The sequence below is a fragment of the Callospermophilus lateralis genome, chromosome 3, assembly GCF_048772815.1.
Source record: "Callospermophilus lateralis isolate mCalLat2 chromosome 3, mCalLat2.hap1, whole genome shotgun sequence".
Lineage (NCBI taxonomy): Eukaryota > Metazoa > Chordata > Mammalia > Rodentia > Sciuridae > Callospermophilus > Callospermophilus lateralis.
In genome coordinates this window covers 181,316,020-181,334,251 of record NC_135307.1, presented here as the reverse complement: position 1 = coordinate 181,334,251, position 18,232 = coordinate 181,316,020, and the positions used below count along the sequence as shown (strand labels likewise).

The window sequence follows — 18,232 nt, the reverse complement described above, 5'->3', positions numbered from 1 at the left end:
AAGAGGCAACAATCCAGGTGATATCCACCCTGAGCCTGGCCAGGTCTGTGGGGATGGAGGAGACAGGAAAAGATGGAGTAACAGCCTTGTCTTTGAAGGATTTGCTGTATCTGAACTATGGTGCCTGAGGCTTTAATTTGTTATTACCTTTAAGCTCTTAGCAACCTGGTGTTGCTACCATGAATCCCGTTTTATAGAAGAGGAAAGAGAGGTTATGAGAGGGGAGTGTCTTGCTTAGGGTCACACAGCTGATAAGGACCAGAGCTGGCCTTTGAATCCTCCTCTGTCTGCCTCCAGGGCTCTCCCACCTTGGATGAGGGAGACAGACAGGAATCTGATTTGACCTCTGAGTTTAGGGACAATGAGCCCTGCAATTTTGAGGTCAACAGGAGACAATGACCTAGGAGAGAAAGGTGACAGAAGACCAAAAGAAAAAGAAAAACTCCTTCCTCCCAGATAGCAGTGTTTTCCTCTGGCCTCACTCCTTCCCCTTGTTTACCTATAACTTCTTCCAACTTTTGCAGAGGACAGAGAGAAGGGGAGAACGGGAATCCTCCAGGGGCTGAGGCTGCTGTTCAGCTCACAGTGTAGCCTGACAAATCAAGTGGGTAAAACCCATTAATTAGCAGTTTTGGAAACAGTTGCAAAGTTAATTATTCCGTTTTCTGATGAAAGAAAGCTAATTTTTGGCATTTACTCTGACAGTGACATGAACTAACATTTTTCGAGTTGACATCGCTCAAGATAAATGATGCTGTGAGGCAGTTGTGCAAACATCCTGACCCACAGTTTACTGCTGAAGACTGCCTGCCATGGGTGCCTTCGCCACAGTGTTTTGCCTGGTGAGTTTGAGGGGGGCGGGTGAGCCAAGGAAGGGGCGTCTGTGGGGGAAGGGTATCTAAGAGGAGAGAGCTGTTTGTATCCAGAGAAGATGCAATGCCAGAGAGTATAATTCATGTTCAAAAGATCTTGTCATAACTGAGAGTGCAAGTGAGTAGATTGACACCCATGTCTGTCTGTCTGTCTGTCTGTCTGTGGTGAGGTGCTTACACAGAGGAGGGATGCAGTTTTCCCAAATGGTTGCTTCCGAATTTAGATCCCAGACTTCGCTTTTGGGTATGAGGCCTGCCTGTCCAACTGTCTGCTTGACACCTTGCAGGCATCTCAAACCTGCAAGGTGTATTAGTCAGCTTTTTGTTGCTGTGACTAAAATATCTGACAAGAATAAGTTTGGAGGAGGAAAAGTTTATTTCAGAGGTTCAGTCCATGGTTGGCGACTCCATTGCTCTGGGCATGAGATGAGGCAGAACATCATAGTGGAAGGGTTCAGTGGAGGAAATCTGCTCAGCTCATGGTGGCCAGGAAACAGAGAGAGCAAGGGGAAGGGACTGCGGGAAGATATACCCTTCCAGGGCACACCCCTGTGATCTCCTCCAGCCATGTCCCACCTGCCTACAATTACCACCCAGTTACTCCATTACAACTAGGATGAACCAATTAGGTTGTAGCTCTCATAATCTAATTATTTTGCCTCTGAATATTCCTATATTAACACAGGAATTTGGGGGGGGGACACCTTGTATCCAAAACATAACATCTGGCATGACCCTAAGAAACCCTAGTCCCCTGCCATTGCTTTAAGGACATGGCACCATTGTCCCTCCAAATTCTCAAGCCAGAACATTTGATATCTCCCTTCCCTTCACTCATTCCCAACATCCTGTTTATCAGCCAGATCTCTGCCAAGGCAACCTCTGAAACTCCTATTTGTCATCTCCTTTTAGTATCTACCACTACTGCCCTAGTCTAACTGACCATCATTCCTTCCAACTTCCGTGCTCTCCACAGTAAGGGCTGGGCACCAACGTTTATATTTTCTTGGGGGCTACATTGAAAAAATAAAACAAAATAAAACAAAAATATGTGACTTCAATGTGAAGTAATCTTTTTTATTTAACTCACTATATTCATTTTAACATCATCAGTATAAACCAATATCGAGACACCATACCTTCGTCTTTATTTTATTTTATTTTTTGTCTGAAGTCTTCAAAATCTCACATGTGCTTTATACCGACAGCACATTTCAGGGTGAATGCTAAATCTTCATCAGAAACACTTGGCCTGCATTTAGATGTTATATAATTTACAGTTGGAAAAGTAGATTCACATACCTAAGTTGTTCCAAACATACATAAAAGTTTTTAAATAGCTGAGTAAAGTAGTATTTGATTTTAAGTTTAATTTAAAGAAAATAAGAATATTCAGTTTCTTGATCACACTGGCCACATTTCAAGTGCTTCCGGTGGCCAGCGGAAGCTGGGATAGACAGTGGAGTTCAAGGACCTTTCTGAGTCTTGCCTTTGTTCAACCCATTCTCCATGAACAGCCAGAGAGTTATTTTAAATATGTAAATTGGACCATGTCACTTCCCACAAGATCTTGGTTACACACACAAACTCCTTCCTACTGTCATCTAGGTCTGATGGGGCTCCTGCCTACCTCAGTCTCACTAAGACTACCCCTTAGTCCCCACTCCCATTGTAGGATGTTGGGAATGAGTGAAGGGAAGGGAGATATCAAATGTTCTGACTTGAGAATTTGGAGGGACAATGGTGTCATGTCCTTGAAGCAAATGTTGGTGCCCAGCCTCTTTTCAGTACATCCATTTTTTAAAACATTCTTCAAAAGACACACCTGGCATTGCTGAAGTGAAAACTGCAGAGGTGGGTGTGGACCAGCTCTTGGGTGCCTTGCAGGCCAGGGGTTCCTGAAGGTCAAGGCGCTCTGGCGGTGGGATATGGGGTAGGGGTACCAAGTAGGGGACCAGGCTCAGCTTAACCCTTGTGGCTGCCTCTCTCTGTCTCTCTGGGACTGAGCCGGAATCCTGTGCTCTGGCCGGCATCCCTCCTAACCCGGGCAAATTAATTGGAAACAGATGTCAAGCTGCGGGAGTTAAATACAGACATCTTACCAAATGTCAGCCCTTCCCCAGGGCCATGATGGAGTCCTCACTTCTCATCCTCACCAGGGAGTTGGGAACAAGGCTCTTCACATGCTGGTGGCACGGTGAGCCCCAAGAGGGTTTTAGCTCTTCACAAAAACTCCAGGCAAATTGTGACTCTGAACATTAGAAAGGACTCGGTGAATTTATTGTGTCAGACACATGCAAACAGAAGGGGCCCCAGAACAGCACCAATGCATGCAGGGTAACCACAGACTCTCAGATTGTGTGACATGGCAAGGAGGGTCTCATCTGCCCACTGCAAAGAGGGTAAAACTGAGGCCCAGAATATGGAAGGGTCTTGTCCAAGGCCATTCAGCTGAGAGTATGGAAGGGACTTGAGACCCAGAGTCAGAGACTGTTTTCTAAAGTACAAATCTGATGTTATCTCCCACCAATCCTCTCTACAGGCTGGAGAATAAACCCAAACTCCTAGGCACGGCTGAGAAGTCCTTTACTCTCTCCTCTTAATCTCAACCTTGTGGTCCGCCTCTCCCATGTTAAAGGACTTCCTTGTATTCCTGAATGTATCACTCTGATGCTTTTGCCTGTTATGTTTCCTCTGTCTCCCCAACTGTCTAGTAAGCTCCTATTCATCCTTTACAACCCAACTCAGATGTACCCTCCTTTCAGCGGTTGCCTTGATTCTGAGGTAAAGTTTCTTTGCTCATCTTCTAGGATCCCACAGTGTTGAACACGATTACTGTGATTATTCACATATTTTTCTGTCTTTTCTGTCCCCAAACTCCTGCATTTTATTTTTGCTTCTCTGAAGCTTGGCACTGAGTCTGGTCAGCAGGACATTGACATTGCCAAAGCCAAGAGCTCTCTTTCTTTGCTTTCTTAGCTTCTCTGTAGCATCTGACGCCATTGAACTCTTTCTCCTTGACATGTTCCTCTCAGTACCTGTGGCTCCTTTCTGCCTGATTTTCCTTCCTACCTCTCTGAGTATTCTGCCTTAGTCTCTGTATTAGTCTGGTTTTCATCACTGTTACACTGTTCCAGAGGCAGGCTAACTTTATAAAGTAAGAACGTTTTTTAAGCTCACAGTTCTGGAGGTTCAAGGGTATAGTGTCAGCACCAGTCAGCTCTGGTGAGGACCTGCAGGAGCATGACACGGGGGGGGGGAAGAGATCACTTCTCAAAGTAGGAAGCCAGAGTAATTCAGAGTTTGGGCTTGCTCTCATAACAGTTTGCTCTTGTGAGAGATAAGGGGTCTGGTGAGATTTACTTTAATCCTTTCCAAGGTCAGTTTCCCAAGTGATCTAAGGACCTCCCCTGAGGTCCCACCTCTTAAAAGTCCTACCATCTCAGCACTGCCATGCTAGGACCAATCTCCCAATCCTTGTGGGACATTCTCAGACCGTAGCAGTGTCCTTTTTGAATGTCTGTGGTTGTTCAGGAACTTGTCCTTGGAAATCTTTTTCTGTCTGGGTTAGGTGTCATGGGACTCAGGGCCTTTTGCCTGTGCTGTTCCTTCTCTCTGGGACACCCTTCCCTCCATTTCTGGCCTAGGCAATTTCTTCTTAACCTTTGGGTTTCAGCTTAAAGGCCACCCTCTCAGAGCCCTTCCCCAACCACCTGATGGCCAGCCTGGGTGCTGGTGGCTGGCAGGAATGGTGGGTGAGTGGAAGAATGAAGGCCCAGCTGGACTGGCAGAGAGGAACAGGGGGCTGGTGTCTTTAGCACATGCTAATGTCTCCACAGTCATTGGCTGGGGGTTTCACTTCTCAGTCCCAAGATAGGCAGGCCCCAGCATTTTTGGGTTATTAACTCCCTTCAGTAAACTTCCAATGAGTGTGATAAAACACTCAGCAGAATGCAGCCAGAGCTCATAAAAGCAGGATTTAGTGCCATTTTATAGATGTCAGGGCTGACTTCTACACTGAAGTTGGTATATATTTAAAATTCACGGGTGACTCACTGCCTTTGGGGGGAAGATCTAAGGCCTGTGAGAAGGCGGTGGCAGGCCCCATGCTGGCCTCCCAGGTCTAGCACACCTGGAGGCAGGGATAGCAGGGTTGGAGGGGAGGGCTGCTAGTGCACCAGGATGAGCTGGCCTCCTAAGCCCTGCCTCTATTATTTCTTGGCTTTGTAAATTGTATCTCTGCCTTCCCTGGTCCTCATTTTACATAGCTGTCAAAAAGAACCATTCAACCTACCTTGTTAGTCAGGTCCGTCAACGCAAGCTGCTAATAACAATCCCCACATCTGCAAGGCCTATCACAATACAAGTTATTTCTTGCTTCTGTTGCAGTATAATGTGGGTCAGTGGCTCCTTCACAGCAGTGACTCTGAGGCTTCCATTTGGTGGCTCTGTCTTCTCATCAGGCCTTCTCATGGTTCTCTGCTGGATCATCTGTATTAAGTCACCTGAGAGTAAAGATTTATTGGTAGTTTTTTGGTCAGGGGTTAGCAAACTCACAAGCACTATTAATCCATCACTTGTTTTTTTTTTATAAATAAAGTTTTATTGGTACACAGATATACCCATGCTTTCATACCAGAAGCCATATGACTTACAAAGCCTGGAGTGTTCACTCACCTGGAATTTTACAGGAAATGTGTGCTGACCTCTATTTTAGGGGTTAGGCCTGGAAGTGGTGTCCATTGCTTTTACTTTTAGTTCACTGGCTACAATCCAGCTGAATGACCCTAAAATATTTGCAAGGAATGCTGGGAAATGTGGAGGATTATGGGTTTTGGTTGCCCTGCCTGTCTCTGCCATACCAACCTTTCAGGCCATTATGAGGCTATAATAAAATAAGGCATGGACAGGGTTTCCTAGAGGGTCTGGCACTGGGTAACTCTTCATAATGGTACTCTCAGCTCTCAGCTCTCAGGGACATACTAAGTGGCTGGAATGGGGAGCTGTGTGGGAGACCCCTCCCCGTCCTTGGGAGAAGGCTCTGGGTTGCTCAGGTTCCTTGGTGACCAGGATGTAAGCTGAATGCCTGGTTCCACTGGATCTGAATTTTGACCTCTGCCTCCTTCTATGTGGCCAACTGGGTCTGGGAACAGGAAGAACTCAGGGATGCCTACTTGGGCCCCAAACCTCACATGTCCCAACCAGACTTTTTCTACTGGCTGGGGAGCTGCTTGTGTGTGTACCAGACTTGACCTCTAGGACATTGCCCACTCAGTTTCCTGCCTGGACATTAATGATCTGATACCTGCCTGGCCCATGGTACCAGCCTTATTCTTGATTACCCTTTTAAACATGCAAGTTTGGAAAATTTTAAAAAATCCCATCACTTTCTATTAATTACAGTACATGAAAGATATATAACATTGAACATATGTTATTAATGATATTTTTACTTTGGAAAGTAACTATAATAAAATTTATTTAAAGCATAGGCTGGAGGTTAATTAGTAGTTAAGCCTGATATTTTAAAGTTAATTCACTAATGTGAAGGTGATTATTCACTAATAATAATGAGGCACTTCTCATTTTAGGTCCAGGCTTACTAAGTTTTCCCCCTTTTTTGCATCGATTTTCCCAAGAGTCTAATTCCCCAATGCACAGAAATGTGGTACTGAGAGCACACAGCAGAATTGTGGACCATCTTCTTTTTTCTTAAAATGATGCAAGATTTATTTTTGTGATAGAAATTTAGAACTCCTCATAAGGAGACTTGCCTGAGTATTTCATTTTAAGGCTACAGTCCAGAAATAGAATTTGATTCTTGTAAAATAAAATAAATAAAATAAAAATCAGCAATAACAGCACCTCAATTGTGTTCTTGGTTGCAGGGATTCTTGCAATGCCTATAAAATCACCCATAATCATGTGTCTTGGCAGTGGACAGCCCTTCAGCACCGGTTGCTAGACCCATTGGCTCAGAAGGTGGGAGAGTTCTTTGCCTGGTGGCTGAGAGCTGGGCCCACCCTTCAACCCATTGCTCTCAGCTCAGCTCACAATGGTGTGGAGTTAGACTCCTTTAGGGCTCAGAAGCTTTGAGGTCTTGGAAGGGTATCCACTCTGTGTTTAGTTGGCATCAGTGGGGGCCAGTATGCTGTGATGGTAGGCACAGTGGCTTTGCAATAAAGCGGACTTGGGTTTCAGTGTTGGCCGAGCTGGTTAATAGTGATGTTGCTTTGGGCAAAGTTATTAAGCTCTTTGTTTCCTCAATGCAAGAACATACCTGGAGTTCTCAACAATAGGAGCTCAGCAATGCTTCTTCCCCTTCTTGGTTCATACTTTGGTGAACAAACCTTCCTCAGAGATTCTGTTCAGAAACAAATTCTCTTGGTCCTTCCCACCAAGTTAACTGATTTTCTCTTCTGATTTTTACTGGAAAACTAGGTGAATACTTTGATGATGGCACCTACCATCATGATAATGTTGTATATTGTGTCATAACAACTTTAAAAAAAATCTGTGTAAGAATGCCTTTGGCTGCAAGTAACAAATAATCATATTCAAACTGGCTTATTGAATGGGGAAATTAATTATGTTAGGAACAAAAAGTCTTAAGGAGCTAGACTCCATCTCTACACTGAATGATACCATCTAAGGGGGAGAGGAGATGGTGGTTTTAAAAATATGAATCATCAATAAAAAATGTGGAAAACAATATGAATGAACTTCCAGGTACTGATTGACTCAGGTTACCTAGAATCTCTTTCTGGAGCTTTCAGTGGGTGGAAACCTTGAGAGTCGATTGCTGTGGTGTGAGAGATGGGGCCAACCCAGCCTTTCTGCCCCTTGGTGATAGGCTCTATCTCCCCTTGATTCTGATCTCCCATCTCCTCTGCAGTTTCTTTGATCTCGGCAAAGGAGGCTGGTCTATTCAGAGCTGATCAGGAAGTAAAATAGACCTGAACATGAAATAGATCACAATCTAGGCAGACCTCCAGGCTCTAGCAACCTGGGTGGAGGCTCAGAAGCCAAAACTGTTGATAGGGACAATTGAAATCAGAGCTCTTTGTGGGGAAGATATGTTAGCATTCAGGAGCCACCTTCTCTCCTTTTCTGATGTGCAGCTCATTCTACATCTGTTTTATACTGTAGAGGTCACCAAGTTCAGCAAATGTGCCTTCCTTTCCTTGATTTTAATTTAGGATAGTATCTGCTTTTCTTAAGTTCATTCTCTCATGTCTCAAGAATCAAATGGCCAGTGTTGGGATTGTGGCTTGGTGGTGGAGCACTTGCCTGGCACATGTGAGGCACTGGGTTTGATCCTCAGCACCACATAAAAATAAATAAATAAAATAAAGGTACTGTGTCCATCTACAACTAAAACATGTGTGTGTGTGTATGTGTGTGTGTGTGTGTGTTTGAATCAAATGACTGGGTGACCAGCTTTGAAGTCAGACAAATTCCAGGTCTGCTAGGTATGGCTGTGGAAACTTACAGAATGTACTTGACCTTCTGGAGTCCCACTGCTTCAACTGTCTAGTGGAATAAGGCTTACACCTGCCTCCTGGAGTCATTATCAGCAGCAGTGATGTCACATAGTCCACGGGCCTTGGAAGAGACAGTATTTCTAGAAACATCATTAGTCACTCTGCACAAAAGCGGCTCAGATATCAAGTCAGGATGGGAAACCCTGGGTTAATGAGATTTATTTACTAGAGAATTCCTCAAAACTCTGAATAAGCTCTGAACAATAATGTTTATTGTGACATTAGCAGGCTGTGTTTTCTTAATATATTTGGTTGCAGGATCCCATTTTTGAGGTTATCTCATGGGACTAGGTTCATTGTCTCAGCTTTGCATTTAGGAAGCCAGATGTGGCCACTCATCCCTGTCCTTATAGTTCCTTAATCTTAGGGAGAGCTCCTATTTGAGGGAAGAGGCAAGATCTTGTGCAGAGTGAGTGAATCTCCTTCTTTCCTCTTGTACTGAGTGAAGTCTGGGAAACAGAAGCCTGGGCCATGCCTCCTGTATGCCCTCACACATTTCCCGCAATGCATGGGGTTCATAACATGTGAATGGTCATAACACAGCTGTAGACATTTGGGCCCCAGGGTGGGGCCCAAATGCACTTGGGAGGTAGTTCTAAGGAGCCCTAGCGCACCACAGGGTCACTGTGGTCTTCTCACACCCAGTGTCTTCCAGGTCCATTTGCTAGAAAACCGAAAGCCACTTGGAAGTTGTCTGACTAAATGAGCAGCAATTCCTGAATAAAAGACACCTTGGTATTTAATGCACCAAAGAGGCAGCTTACCCGGCAGACCCTGCCATGAAAAGCCATCTTTAGCTTCCTTGGCTGCCAGACTGATAGATGTTAGGCCAAAATAGCAGAACCGACGAAGACAGGAATGTGCACAGCTATACCCACTTCAGAATTCCACTTCTCCTCCCCCAAAGAAAATAGCACTTTCCGGGCCTCCAGCATGTGGCTCGATGTTCCTTTCGGCTGTGGATTTTGGCCCCCTCATCTTTGGCTGTCCCTGTATGGCTCTTCTAATGGCCGATGAACCTGTTGGTGAGGGAAGAAAGCCACCTAGGTTAAGGCTTCAGATGTGTGTGTGGGGGAGAGTTGCACCCCAACAGCGCGGCTTTGATCCCCGTGGTGTGGTTAGCTTGGGATTCCAGTGTGGATGGGTTCCCCAGGCCACATGATGAGCACAGCAGTGATTTTTGGTCTGTTTCAGGAGATCTGATGGAATCTTTGGTTTCTCTCCAGAGAAAACCAACATAAAATACTGCTGGTGCTGAGTGGAAAACTCCTGTATTAGGGCACTTGAATCTGCTCCTTTCCTTTGCTCTCAGGGGTTCCTGTCCAGTGTCACCTTCCTCCTCTTTAGGATGTCATGTGTAGTACCAGTGCCGCCAACACAACCCTAACATAAACAGCGATGGGGAAACAGGGGCATGGGGGACTTGTGTGTGTGTGTGTGTGTGTGTGTGTGTGTGTGTGTGCATGTGCACAGGGTGCATATCTGTGTGGTGGTGGTGGTGACAGTGTGGGTGATGGGGATAGAAGTATGAGCTTCCCTAGTCCAGAGACTGCAATGGGGCAAATCAGGGCCAGAGGAGGAGATGGGCAGGGAAGAGGAGAGAATTTGGAGAGGAGGATGGAGGAGGGAAGGAAGGAGCCCTGAGAGGAAGGGGGAGGGGTGGGGCAGGTGGGAGGAAAGGGGCAGAGGGAGTAATGGGTTCGTGACTGGGAGGCATTCAGGAAGGCATGACACGTGAGTGACACCCAGTGACTTAAGAGAGAAGAAGTTGGCGGCCTGAAAGGAGGGAGACAGAAAGCAGGGCTTTTCAATATGAGCATTCATGTCGAGGTGACAGCAGTCATTTATCATGCCCTGAATGGGAGCGCAGGGCCCAGCATAGCCGCCAAAGACCTCTGGTTAAAGTTTTACCTGGGTGTGAAAAGAGCTGGGGCCTGGCCAAACAGCGGCTCTTCTGCGGCTGCAGGGGCGGCCCCTGGGGGCCCATCTGTTTGGAGCAGAAAGATTCTGGCAATAGGGGAGGGAGCCCTGGAACAGGATGTTTCCTGGTGTTGGGACCCCTTCAGGCATTCCAGGCTGGCAGGGGTGAGGGGTCTGCCTTACACAGGGGTCTGGAAGGATCTTCTCTAGGCACTGGATTAGGAGCCTGGCCCCAAATCAATCTTGTGAGCTTGCGGGGGGCCGGGGGGGGGGGGGACTTGGGCTGGGACAAATGGAAGCATATTTTGTTATGTGATGTCATTGGAGTCCAGCACAAATTTTAAAAAATACTATTTAGTTCTTCCCAAGTGACAGGCACTACAGCCCTTCTCCTGCCTGTTTTCTCTGCCTGATCCTAACTGCTCCGAACAGGGAACCTGTCAGGGGCCTGTGTTTGTGCCCTGCACAGGGGACATTAAGTGAACAGAGTCCCTCTCGGTTTTTCATGTCATTAATTGGTGATCTTCAGACTCTGAAATAGCATTTCCCCTCTCCCATCCCTTATTTCATTATCCTCAGTTCAATACACACCAGTGCCGTGCGAGGCAGCCTGCTTGGATATATTAAGAATTATTTAAATGAGATGGGGATGTATGGGTAGTTAAAAACGCAGCCTTCTATTCTGCCCTAATTATGTATCAAATTACATTACAATTATTCCCAAATATAAACTTGCTGAGAACCTCAGAAGGGGAGGTTCTGGGAACATCAGGAGAAAAGTGAAATAGGGCATGGTGGGAACAGTGGTCCTGGACCCTAAATGTATCCAGAAGCCTGGGCAGTGTGTGTGTGTGTGTGTGTGTGTGTGTGTGTGTGTGTGTGTGAGAGAGAGAGAGAGAACATGTATAAGTGTGTGAATGTGTGTATATGTATAAGAGTATCTGTGGAGGCATAGGAATGCATGTGTGTGTGTATGTGTGTGAACGTGTGCATGTGTGTGTGCCTCTGCCTGTCTCCCTCCCTCCCTTCCTTTCCCTGTTATCAACTCCACTGCCATATAGCGTCCATTGTAGGAGTCACTGGCTCAGGCCCTGATAGCTGGGAGTGAGCAGAAGGAAGTCTTATCCAGCCTCTTTGGTTTAAACGATGATTCTAACATTCCCCAGCTGTGTGGTCTAAGAGAAGTCTTTTAACCTCTCTGAGCCTTGGTTTCCTTCTCTGTTAAGGGCGGGTGGTAGTTGTCTCCAACAGTGCCTGATACATAGGAGGCTTTTGAAAGAAGGGATGAGCCTTCACTGTGACTGCTCTAAGCCAAACATTTGGGTCTGATAGCGTTATTAGGTTCTTTCAGGGCTGGGAACCTGTGAGGCCTTGGCTCTCACTTCCTGTGATCAGATGGTGGGGCTGAGCTGAGCTGAGCCTGGGGTGGCAAAGACTTGGGGCTTAGCTTCAGTCAGGTCCAGCCTCAGGTCTTTCCTGTAATTTCTTTTTTTGTGTGTGTGGTGCTGGGGATTGAACCCAGGGCCTTGTGCATGTGAGGCAAGCACTCTACCAACTGAGCTATATCTCCAGCCCCTTCCTGTAATTTTTGACAAATACTCTCAGAGCACCTATTCTGTGTGGGCACTTTGCCAATGCGATGCTCTCCCCATCCTGGGTTGAAAAGAAGGAACTGCCCCAAGTGCTTTAGCTAAAAAGTGGCAGAGCTGGACTCCTACCTAGGTCTGTCTTGGAGCCCAGGTGGTTAAGAGCGAGCTGCTTGGTCTCTAGTCTCCTGAGCAGCTTCTCTGAGTTTTCTATCCATTTGTTTTGCATTATTAGCCAGGCTTTTCCGCAGCTCTTGGGAAGAGTCCTGATTAATCTTTATTAATCACTTACTAATAATTATTAATCATTATGAAGCCACTGATGTTGCAGGGCTCTGAGTTTGGCTGTTCCCATTTCTCTTCTCACATGCCTACTGCCCACAGCCACTCACATTCCAGGCCTGGGGGGGTAGGTGTTGCTGTCAGAGGGGTCCTTGCCCTGCTGTCTGGTTATTAGGTGGTGGGGTGGCCCAGGATGTCCAGAGCAGTTTCTGTCAAGATCCAAAACAGGATGGGACCTTATGGGTTGAGTGATACTGCTCAAAAGCTGTTGAAGTTTTGTCTCTCAGTACCTAGGGGGTTACCTTATTTGGAAATAGGTTTTTTTTGTTGTTGTTGTTGATAATCAAATTAAAATGAGGTCATTAAAGGGGCCCTAATCCAACATGACTGTGCCTCCTAGAAGGGGGGAATTTGCACACAGACATGCACAGAGGGAAGACTTTGTGAAGAGACACAGGAAAATGCCATGGGAGGCTGCAGGCAGGGATGGGGTGACATGTCTACAGGGCAAGGAATGACAAAGCTTGGCAACAAACCACTGGAAGTTAGGGGAGAAGTGTCCCCATCACAATCACTGGGAGAAATCAATCAGACCCACACCTCGATCATGGACCTCCAGCCTCCAGAACGCAAGCAACAAATTTCTGTTCAGTTTCACTCAATTCGTGGTTCTTTGCTACAGCAGCCTTAGGAAACTAATAGACCTCAATGGCGGGCTGGAGGAAGGAGGAGGAGTGGAGAGCCACTGGGTGAGAAGCAGGGTCCTGGCCCTGGGAGTGTCCAAGAGATGGTGGCAGGCCTTCTTGTCGATGAGTAAACAGGTCCTGTAGCAGCCAGAGTCCCTAAGTAGTGATGATGTGCCTTCCCAGGCCCTGGGCCTGGTACCCAGCCAGGGCCTAGAGGACAGGGAACAGCCTCAGTCTGAGGCTGTTCTATTCAGTCTGAGTGGCGACTGGTTAAACCTGGGTGTCACAATGGGTTTGGGAGCAGAGACTTCTGGGTCCACAGTATCTCCCCTTCTGCTTTTATTCCATTGGCAAGAACTTGTCCATTGGCCTATTGAGACTCAGGATCCATATGCAGTGTCGTCTAAATTTGTCCTCTGTGCCTCTTGCATCTGTCCTGCTCTTGCTTATAAAAAAAGAAGCTGCCCTTTTTATACATCCTCTCCTATTCTGTCTGCTGATTACATGGAAGGGACTTTTGGTGAAGTCTTGACATCAAGGCACCTGGGTCCTGAGGTCCTTACTTGGGGACAGCTGCACCGGAGAACTGCCTAGCCAGCTATACCCCTGGGAGCCTGTTGCTGAGGGAGAAATAATGGTTATTGTGTTGAGCCACTGACCTCTGGGGCTGTGTCAGCAATTTGGAGGGGGAGAAGTGGGGAAAGCTGGACTTTCCTCTAGGCCTTCCTGTCTGTGATGTTCATAGGCAAATATGGCAACCTCAAGGAGCTCAGCTGCCTCTTTTTTAAACATGGGGGTCTTTTGAAGACTGCATGAGCCATGTACAAGGGTCTAGCTAGTGCAGGTGCTTGGTTGAAAGGGCATGCCCATTATTTATGCCTTTTCCTTCTGGGATCTGTTGACTAACCCCAAAGGTGAGACCACCTGGGATGATCCTTTCTTTCCTAAATCAACTCTTCCCTAGGAGGTCAGTCCTCCACCCACTGCCTGAGTCCCCAGGCCTGACCTTGGAGCATCTTTGATCTATAACTTAACTTATTTCCATTTTAGAGGAAGTGTTTCAAATTAAGGTGACAAAAACCCATGTGCTATTTTTGGATTCCACTTCATATTTTTAAAAAAAATTTTTTTTTGAGAGAGAGGATTTTTAAAATATTTATTTATTTATTTATTTAGTTTTCGGTGGACACAACATCTTTATTTTATTTTTATGTGGTGCTGAGGATTGAACCCAGCGCCCTAGGCATGCCAGGCGAGTGTGCTACCGCTTGAGCCACATCCCCAGCCCACCACTTCATATTTTTAATTTTTATTTTTTTGGTTAAGAAAATTTGTGCTAGTTAGATGTAAAAATAATTCCTGGGAAAATTATATAATTGGCATGCAATTTACAAGACAGACCTCTGATATTAATTGTGCTGCTTTGCTATGAAATTTGTAAACAGTATGAACACTGGACCTGGGTTAGCATGCTCCAAGTGCAGCAGGACTGGTGATCGCAGCTCCAAGTGATGCCTCAGGTCCACAGTCAGCTCAGGCAGTGCCAGCTGACACCAGACAGGCCCCTCTGGCTCTGACTGCAATTTCAAGATGATTCATGTATGGCTTTCTACAGGTCTCAGCTCTGGTGTGATTCATGAGCACCCAGGTGTGAGGAAGGCCTCTTGGGTGATGCATTAGGAGAAAAGTAGGGAGGTCTGTGGGGGTTCATGGAGTCTCCATCCTTAGTAGTGTTTCCATTAATGTCTTGAATGAAGTTTCTAGTATAAGTCCATCACAGCAGTAGATGACAGGAAACAGAAAAATGTTTGAAGCATACTGGAAGACAGTGTGGATCTGCTGCCCTCTTGACAGGTGGTGTTGCTTCAATCCTAATAGGAGGAAACCTAAGATCCTTGTAGAAAATCATTCGCAGGTACACAGGAGCGGAAGATGTGACTCAGCAGCAGTGTGTCTGCCATGGTCCAATTAGGAGACAGAAATCACACCAGAGCCGGAGGCCATATAGCGCTCCTGTAATCCCAGTGGCTCAGGAGGCTGAGGCGGGAGGATCATGAGCTCAAAGCCAGCCTCAGCAATTTAGTGAGCCCTAAGCAACTTAGTGAGACCCTGTCCCAAAATAAAATATAAAAAAGGGCTGAGGATGTGGCTCAGTGGTTAAGTGCCCCTGGGTTCAATCCCTAGAATCAAACAAACAACAAACCACACCAGTGTCCTAACAGGAAGAATCCTGCTAAGGAGATTAGTCATGGGAAGACTGCAAAGGCAAAAAAGAGAGCTAGGGTATGGGGTGAGGGGAGTTACTACAGGAAGCAACCATCTGCAGCTGAGAGGTTGGGATTGTTAAAGTTGAACCTGAAAAATGAGCCCCAGGGAGCCAGGACTCAGACCCTGGGGAGGAAATGCCAGCTGGCAAGGGCTAGTGTCTCCAATATGATATGACAAGGCTATGTTATATCTGCTAGTATTGGAAAAACTGGGGACTGGAATTAGTTCTGTTACTGGGACCAGATGCTCCTGCCGGGGTGAAATGGTGTGCTGGGGTGATGATACTCGGAACAAGAACTAACATAAGAATAGAGAGGAAACACGATGGAGCACACCCTTCTTCTTTCTCCAGCCTTCCAGGTTCCCTTGAAACTTTCCTATTGACAAAACTGAACGTGGAGTCTTCTGATCTCGAGAAATCAGGAAAGCCCCAGCTCCAGCATCAAAAAGCAGAGTATGCCAGGGTGGGAAGGAGCTGGTAGACAATAGCTTAATAACTGACGCAGTTATGAGTCAACAAACATTTAATGTTCAAGGCCACATTATTAGAAGTCTAGAATCTAGTTGGAGGGAGGTCATAGTTACCTCTTACCTTGAACTGGGCAGATTTATTGCATTCTGGTGTGTGTACTATAATTTAAACAAGATCAACGTCCCCTGGAGCCCACCTAAAGAAGATAGCTTCACCTGGGGAGGAGATTCAGCCATGACAGCATCAGGGACAAGGAGTGACTAACAGACAGAGGAAGCAAATGCCATCTTTAAACTACCTCTGCTGCAGGTGAGAGATGGAGTTGACTCTGGATGGGTTCATGCAGGGAATGATGGGGTGGGGTTCTAGAAAGGCATTTTCTGTTGTGAGATAAAGAAGGCTTTGTTTTCCTTAGGAAAGATAAACAAAACAATTCTTTCTTCTGATTGTAGAACAGTTCCTGTTTATTGTAGGGACCTCAGAACATGCAGGTTGATGATTCAGCTGGGGTGAGGGAAAGAAACATCACCTGTCCCAGTTCCAGGTGCAGTGAGCTCCGGTGCTGTAGGTGGAGAGCATTCACTCTTCCCAGGAGACTGTGCATCCCTCCGTGGCTTTCATTTGCTGACCCTCCCTGATTCTTAGCCCTGCACAGCTGCCCAGGGGAGTCTGACTTGGCATCTCTTTCCCCCTGGGGCTGATCCCTCAAGGATCCTACTTGTCTAGGTATTTTTCCAAAGCTGGATTTTTTTTTTTTGTTGTTGTTGTTAAGAGGAATTTTGGCTCTAGCCTTTAAGATAATTACATTTTTTCCACCTTCTTGCATACAGAAAAGTTTAAAGAAGCAAACAGAAATAATTTGTAATTATACCTCCAGAAGATGACCACAGTTAACATTTTGGCCTTTCTTTTCTGCACAAATATATCTGCTTTTAAGATAATTGGATCATAGTGGATATACAACTTTGTTTCTTACTCCCCCCCCACTCCCACTTAGCACATAAATATTTTCAAAGGTCAATGTGTGTTTTAAAAATATGTTTTTACACCAGTGGCCTAGTATTCTGTTCTTTGGCTATACCGTAACTTGTGTGGGATATTTTGCTTACAATTGATTTTTTTTTTCCTGTTTGACCAGATTTCTTATTGATATCTTTGCACACAGTCTTTTGTGTACATTTTTTGATTATTTTCTCAGGATGGAATCTCAAGACTATGATTGGCTCAACTGATGTTTCAAAAACACCTTTTATTATTTAACAAAAACCTTCAAATATGCACAAAAGAGAATGGTACAATTGTCCCCTTGTAATTACTAGCTTTAACAATTCCTCGAATTCTGACAATGATGTTTTAGTTAGGCCTTCTCTCTGTTTTTGTTGGACTATCTTAAAACAAATCCCAGATGTTGTATTATTTTCCCTGTGAAAGTTGTTTTACTTCTCAAATGGGTAAAATAACTACTTAAAAACACGATCAGAATGCCATTAGCATACCTATAGAAAAGAACAATAATTCCTTAGTATCGTCTAATATTTGTCCATGTTCAATTTTCTCCCAATTATCTCAAAACTGTCTTCTTAGAGCTAGCTTATTTGAAAAAGGATCCAAACAAAAGTCCGTGTTTTTCATTTTGCTGATATATCTTAAAAATCTCTCTTCCTTTTATAAACCACATTTTTTTTTGTGTGTGTGAAGAATCCAGCATAAAGACTTTTACTGTTCTCAATACATAATAGAAAGCCGATTTTCAGGGCTTTGATAGCCGGCATAGCGGCGCATGCCTGTAATCCCAGTTGCTTGGGAGGCTGAGGCAGGAGGATCGCGAGTTCAAAGCCAGCCTCAGCAAAAGTGAGGTGCACAGCAACTCAGTGAGATCCTGTCTCTAAAGAAAATACAAAATAGGGCTGGGGATGTGGCTCAGTGGTCGAGGGTCCCTGAGTTCAATCCCTGGTAACCCCCCCCCAAAAAAAAAAACCAAACAAACCCAATTTGATAGGTGAATGATGACATCTTGTTGCTGCTTTAACTTGCTTTTCTATGTCTATAAGCATGATTGAACATCTTTTTTGTATGCATATTAGCAGTTTGTATTTTGTCATTTGTGAATTATCTGCTTTGATCTCTGTCCCTTTTAAAGAGTGGTATTAATTATCTTGCCTGAGTCTATTTAAAATTTAAAAAATTTTACATAGTCATATTCATTATCTTTTCCTTCATGATTTTTCCCATTGTGTCTTTTTAAATTTTAATTTTTTTTAAAGTTGTGGATGGACACAATACCTTTATTTATTTATTTATTTATTTATTTATTTATGGTACTGAGGATCAAACTCAATGCCTCATGCAAGCTGGGCAAGCGCTTTGCCTCTGAGCTACGACCCCAGCCCTTTCCCACAATTTTTATGCATGTAAAATCCTTTCCCTTCCCTCAAAGGCCATTCATCTACATCCCCTCCCACCCCGAGTTTTCTTGGTTGATTTTCACTGAGTTTTCAAATCCATATGGGATCCCATATGGTGAAGCCATGGATCTAGTATTGTGGATTGGATGATTCTTCATTTCCTCCTTACTCTGTGCTATATCTTTATCATGCTCTAA

The 18,232-nt window shown here is 45.2% G+C and overlaps 1 long non-coding RNA gene across 3 annotated transcripts in view; it reads left to right on the top strand.

The window, feature by feature from the left end:
* LOC143394449 (uncharacterized) overlaps window positions 1-18,232 on the top strand; it is a 118,242-nt gene that overhangs the window by 81,244 nt on the left and 18,766 nt on the right. For all 3 annotated transcript variants that reach the window (XR_013090698.1, XR_013090697.1, XR_013090699.1), the window contains 2 exons: window positions 525-604; window positions 706-842. This is a non-coding gene — a long non-coding RNA (uncharacterized LOC143394449). The remainder of the gene's footprint in view (window positions 1-524; window positions 605-705; window positions 843-18,232) is intronic.